Here is a 6776-nt window from a genome sequence, read left to right as displayed (position 1 = left end):
GATTTTTCCGTGCAATGACTTGGCAAGGGTGGAGGATACAACCTCATCAGGTTGCACCTTACACCCCATCCAACCAAGTGGCGCTTAACAGGTTAGCGATCGTAGATTATAAATAGCGTGAAGCCTGGCAAATCATCATGGCGTGGCAGGATGCGAAGGAACCTCATTTCTTTATAGAAGAGGAGGATGACGCTTAAATGCTGGATAGGAGGTAAGTTTTTATTTTTGTTCGTGTCTGCTTACGTCCTAAGCAATTTATTTCTTGTAACCCCATAACGGGTGGAACTCATATAGAGTTGCGTCTATTTTTATTTATCTATATTAGTATGTTTTACCTTTGTTTTGTAGATGTTCTAAAATTTCACGCGTTTCTATGGTATTTTTCTACCCTTTTTTATTTTAATACTTTGAGGACAAAGCATGATTTTTTGTTTGGGGGTGGCATAGAAACACGCGTAAATTAAGGCACCTATTAGGATATAGATATGTACAATATATATTTGTTTTCTAGTAAAAAGTTTAAAAAAATTAAAAAAAATTAAAAATTAAAAATTTAAAAATAATATATATATATATATATATATATATATATATATATATATATATATATATATATATATATATATATATATATAATAAAGTTATGCTATACACTTAGGAATATTGGTATTGTTTTCTTTCTTTATGCTTTTAATAATCTAGAAGTCTCACGTTAGCTTTTGCATTAGAATAGTTTTTAGAAACTTAGGTTAATATGTAGGTAATAATCTTTGTATCTTTCTATAAATATATTACATGAGTATCTATGATTGTTTGACAGTAAGTTTCTGAAATCTAGGCTAGAGTACTTATTCTACAAATCCCGTGAGAATATAGTCTAAATTCTTATATGAGTAAAATATTTGAGAAATGACACAAGAGAGAAGTAAATTTCGGATAGAGAAATCACATGTCTACTTGCTTGATCATTATACCATATCCTAAGCGAGAATTTAGGCCATTTTTTTTATCGATATAGCCAAAAACTCAAACCTATAAATTATTTTCCGCTAGTCGCCCCTTTGAGCCTTTCTTTAGCCTTTCATAAACCACAATTCATTTACCCTTTTACAAAAACAAAACAAAATAAAAAATCAACCTACCCATTTTAGAACGAGTCTGAGAATAGGATGAGTTCAGAAAAGAGAAGAGAAAAACCTGTGTAAACAAAAATTAGTTAGTTGCTTCCGAAAAGAAAAAGAAAAGAAGTTCCATCCAAATAAAAGAAAAATAAAAATAGAAACAAAATAAAAAATCCAAAAATAGAATAAAAGGAGTCAAAAAGCCAAAATAAAAAGCTAAGGATGGAAACAAAATGTAGAAGCAAAAGAACAAGAGTTTATCTAGTTACAGAATATGAAGATTTTATTATCTCAGACTGGTTCTTTTTGAATATCTAATTCCTTCATTCTTAAACCATCACCTAATCCCCGCAATACCTAATAAAGACCTTTAGCTCAATTAGGAATATGTTAGTGTGATAGTAAGTGGCAGATATGTTTGATCGACTTCGGCTTTCTTGTGTGTCATTGAGATTGTAAGATAAAGTGTGCCCACTGCACACTGGAGTAGCAAAATTTGAGCGGAAAAATCAGAGTGTTTTTGTCTTGACATTTATGTGAGAACCTACTTAAGGACGCTATTCCAAAGTTTTAGAAACGGACCTGTTAGTGTATTTCATAGTATTTCTCATTGTATATATATTTCTTCATAGATGATTGATTATTATGCATGTATTAGCTTAGGTTTCGACTTGATTATTCTGTATTCATTGCTAGTGAGATATATAGATAACTGAGACATAAATAAGGAAACACTAGTTTTATTTCTTAGTTGTTGTAGTATAAATGAAGTTTGTGAGTATCTTCACTGGAAAACTCTCACGAGGCTATAACTCGTCCACTAGGGAATTTCTAGTGGTTTAAAGCCTTTTTGCATACGGTCAATGCAATCGCACTCAGTGAAATGAGATTAGTTAGAACTTCATTTTTGGTCATTTATTCTAATTTCTCATTTTTGCTTGAGGACAAGTAAAATGCTGTTTGGGGGTGGTTTGATAAGAGCCCAAAACTGTAGTTTTAACCTCTTAACAATATTGCTTTTTGACCAATTATGTGATTAATAAGTATACTACCAAAAAAGTGACTTTTAGCGGCGGACTTTTTTGTTGCGGCCATGGTTGTAGTGGCTAGATGCAGGTTGTTGCCGCGGGAACTAAAAATGGTGGCAAAAGACGCCTTTTTGCCTCGACAGTATCCTTTCGTGGCAAAAAGTGAGTGTCTTGCAACAACTTCGAGCCAGCCGCAGCTAGATGTGTAGCTTTTTGCAATGACTAAGTTAGGGCCGCGACTTTAGGTACGCCTTTTGTGGCAGCTGGATTGTGTGGTGGCTAAAAATTAATTAAAAATCAATTTTGTAATTAAAAAAAGCATAAAATATGAGTTCATTCAAGCGGACAGTTTCGTTTTTTCCCACCTTTATTTTGGCGAAAATTAAAATGACCCAAAATCCGAATTCTCAAACAACAACAAAAAAGAAAAAGTAGAAAAGCCAAGAGCTAGGGTTTCATTTCCATCTTCACTACTCTATTACTTCCGCGAGTCGTTCTCCATCTTTACTTCTTCCACCAATTGGTCTTCACTCTTTAAGTTACTGCCCAGGTAAATATACTATTGGCCGAAAGCTAAGAGTTTCACCAACGCACTTCAAATCACCAATTATAATTGTTTTATCTTTTATCTTTTATCTTTAATTGTTATTCTCTTATCTATATGATTCTAGGTAAAAGGTGTGATTTACTGGTTTAGAGCTTGTGCTTTCTTTTTATCTAAAGGTAAAGTTCATAACTTTGATGCATTAATTTATATCTTAGTTCAAACTGGGCAGATTTGTCAGACTATTGATGTTTTAAAGTTCAAAGATGGCTATCTATATAAGAAAGTATCTATCGAGTCAATAAGCTATGTGGATGTAGTGCTATCAACTGATGAGCTCTTGAAGTTTAAACCTTATAAGAAAGACACATTTGATGATGCAGAATGGTTGTCACACCTTTATGGTGAGCAATGGAAAAGGCGTTTGTCTGAGTGTAGTAATGGAGCAACCAAAGGCTCAGAAGGTACATCAGGTTCGAAAAAAGGGAATCAATTTCAATTGCACAATCTTGTCTTCTTTGGGTAAGATAGTATTGCCACTTGTTTTTGTTGTCTTTGCAATTATTGTGTTATTTTCAATTTTATAGATCACGTTGTTTCTTGCTTTGCAGCCCAAAAGATTTTGGTGTTATCATAGGAGTAGAGAGTGATGGCTTCCAGGTAGTAGCATATGGTGTTTCTGTTCACTCTTTCTCAATTTTCTTTTCACATTGCTTGTTCTTATTTGTATTGTTTGTAGATTCTAAAATATGACGAAGTGGAAGGAGCAGAAGTGTTGAATGTTGAACTCCACGAGATAAACAATAGTAGCTCTGATAAAAAGTTTTCCACTATGGACTAGCAGATGAAAACAATATCTCTAAATGACACTGTCAGGGTTTTGGAAGGTCCATTTACAACGAGTCTCTACTCCATCTTATCTCCTTCTTTTTAATAATTACTAACTTTGTTTTTTATAGGACTTTTATTAAATGCAAAAAACTTAGTAAAATGAAAGAAGGTAGTGATGAATAAAACCTTAATGGTTATTTTTCTTGCTTTTCAGGGAAAGGAAGGGATTGTAAAACATATTTGCAAATCTACAACCTTTATCTATGATGAAAGCCAACTGGAAATGGTGGTTATTTCTGTGCCAAGTCTCAGATGTGTGAGAATATCAGTAATTCTAATGGGGTCCACCATGAAAGCATTGTATGTATTGAAGCTCGAATATTTTCTCCTTGGGAACTGGAGTTTGGGATACTTCCTCACTTTCTTATCTCTTTTATTTCTTCAGGGCAATGTATTCGGTGCTCCGAGGATGGAAGATTCCACTGGATCCCCTAAGTCACTTGAGTTATTTAAGAAGCCATGGGAAGAAAAGGAGAACACACGTGATTGTATGTATATAGATGGATGTGTAATGCACATTGTTTCTGCTGGTGTTTGATTCTAAGGGATGTAATTTTGTATCGCTATTAATTTAGTTCTTGAATGTAGTCAACATTCATCGCAAAGGGGATAGGGATGGAGCATTTTCTGTTGGCCAAACACTGAGAATCCGAATTGGTCCTCTAAAGGGCCATCTTTGCCGTGTTGTTGCTATTTATCGTTCTGACATCACCGTTAAGGTTGATTCGCAGACAAAGGTCTTGTCAGGTTGGTTGGAATCTGAAATGCTGTTTTGTTGGATGCAAGATAAGGCTCAATTTGAAATTTATTTTACATGCTACTGAACTTCTGTAGTTAAATGCGAGCATCTTTCTGAAGTTGGTATGAAGTCCAATTTCATGACTCGAAATGATGGATTTGGAACACAGGAAGGTATGCACCTTTTATGACTTGATTGATGGCATTAACATCTTTCCATGTGTTTGTACTTGTACTTGTGCATGTATAAATGTCTGAATGTTATATATTGACATTTATACAAATACCAAACTTACTCATACCGTTCATTGATACTGTTATGCGTAAGCTGTTCTACAGTTTGAATTAATATCAATCAAATTTTCTTTTGTATCTTCCATGCAGTTTGTCTTTAGGTTGTATGTGGCAAATCATTAGTTTTTATTATATCTATGTCTTTGCAACTGCCTATGTCTGGCAACAAATTTGATTGAAGTTTTGATGACCAAATTGACAATCCAGATTCAATCGGATTTACGAAACGGAGATCTATATCCAAATGAAAAATCATACTTAAATCTAGATCCGATATAATCCACCTTATAATTGGATAAGAAAAAAAAAAGTAAAAGCCCATGTTTATGAATCATTGAGGAAGGGTTAAGGGAATCTCTCACACTATATATGTATGTGCACCGGGTTGTCTGGGGTTCTACAGTCGGTTTTGGGCTTGATCCAAAGTCTGTTTGTCGGGCCCCATTATATCAACTCATTTGCATGTGTAATATTTCTTGTTATCTGTTTGTCTTTTTCGTTCATATAATTGATTTCCTTGATTTTGAAATTTTGATAGAGGCGTCGGGGAGCACCAACAAAAAGCAATGGATGGGGTGGTTACTCGCTTCAATCGACTCTTGGAAGGTATACATTTGTGGTTTCAAATGCTCTACTCATCTACAGGCGTTTTAGCACCTTTGACTAGAAATTGTTAGAATATAATCATATATTACAGCTGTATCCTATAGTAATATATGATTATATTCTAACAAAAATTGCCGTTTAAACTCTGTTTTTATTGTGAAAAACATGCATTTTGGATTTTTGGATTTTTGAGTAGGGACCGAGTATGGCTCGAGGGTAATCAATTAACTGCCCTCAAGTTTTGGGTTTTTGGTTAGTAATTATGAGGTCAACATAGAAGAAACTAGTTTGTATGGTAACAACTTGTAATGGAATATTAATTAGGACTGTCCCATCCTTTCCAAGTTACATCTACAAGAGATGAGATGTAGAGATCCCTATGACTAAGTTTTTCTCACTGGTTATTTTCACTGTTCTCTAGTAGCAGTTAACTTGAACCTTCACGTAGTGTTTTTTCTGTTCATAGTTTTTGGAGAATGGAAGAGGAGGCCCTAACTCATTGTGTAAATAAAACTGGTGGATTGAGAGTTCTCCAATCTTGAGGCATTTTCTTCTCTGCAATTGAATATTGAAAAATGCATGAAGTTTCTATTTATTAACTGACAATAGTATGATACATGACAGTTATTCAATCATCTTTACTTTCTAACATGAAAGGCTGATATATCTCTGCCCATCTCTGATAATAAAATGATTTGTTTGCAGGAACTCTTGGCCTGATTTCTCTGCCCCTGACTTTTTGGTTTGTTTATTTGTTTCTCTTGTTTGGTTTATATATCCTCAAGTGTGATGGATTTTTTTTTTCTAATCCTATTATTATTATCTAATATCCTATTTACTTGGAACAATCTCAGGTGGATATACCTCTATAAAGAATCCTTTTGATTCCCTAGTTACTGATGATCCCGAAAAAGGTATGGTGCAATTTATTGCGACTAAACTGTTTTGTATTAGCAAGATAGTTATTGAGTCAGCATGTTAGACACTGCAACTATTCTTAACATCTCCCATGCGAGTAGCTGATTCATTTACTATTTCTATCTAAAGGAGATGACCCTTGGGGGAGCAAAGCAACTTCTAAGAAAGCAACTAACAGCTGGGGCAACACAGCAGGATTTGGAGGAGACCTTGGAAAAGGTTTGGTGAAGTAACTATTTGTTTGGTTTTTTTTCCGCTATTTTATTTTTTGGGCCAAAAAAAAAAAAAAAAAAAAAAAATTGAACTGTGGCATGAATAGTGATGCGAAAATTACTACTACCGGAGATGGTTGGAATAGTTAGAAAGGTTTGGGTACTGAACAAGGATCCAGGGATAAACCTTTAATTATTGTTTTCGGTTTATGTCTTTCTTGTTATTTCTAAATTTTTCTTGTTGTTTGTTTACGCAGAAAATAAATGCACATCAATGGCTTCTTGTACACATGATCGATTCTGAACTTCGTGGTTTTTGCAATTTGGGCGCTGATAGGCAGAATATGGTACTACTGCATGTATATTGCAGGATTTTGAACTTCTATCGCAAGGATTTTTTGTGTTGATATTTTGATACTTTTGT

At 34.1% G+C, this 6776-nt stretch overlaps 1 long non-coding RNA gene across 1 annotated transcript; it reads left to right on the top strand.

Annotated features, from left to right (window-relative positions):
- Positions 1–5442: 5442 nt before the first annotated feature.
- Positions 5443–6359, top strand: LOC147515394 (uncharacterized). The gene is made up of 2 exons (XR_015213426.1): positions 5443–6136; positions 6270–6359. It is a non-coding gene; the product is annotated as an uncharacterized LOC147515394 (long non-coding RNA).
- The last annotated feature ends 417 nt before the right edge of the window (positions 6360–6776 follow it).

Source organism: Coptis chinensis, chromosome 2 (assembly GCF_015680905.1).
Source record: "Coptis chinensis isolate HL-2020 chromosome 2, ASM1568090v1, whole genome shotgun sequence".
NCBI lineage: Eukaryota > Viridiplantae > Streptophyta > Magnoliopsida > Ranunculales > Ranunculaceae > Coptis > Coptis chinensis.
The sequence above is the reverse complement of the archived record's forward strand: the minus strand, read 5'-3'. Positions and strand labels throughout refer to the sequence as shown.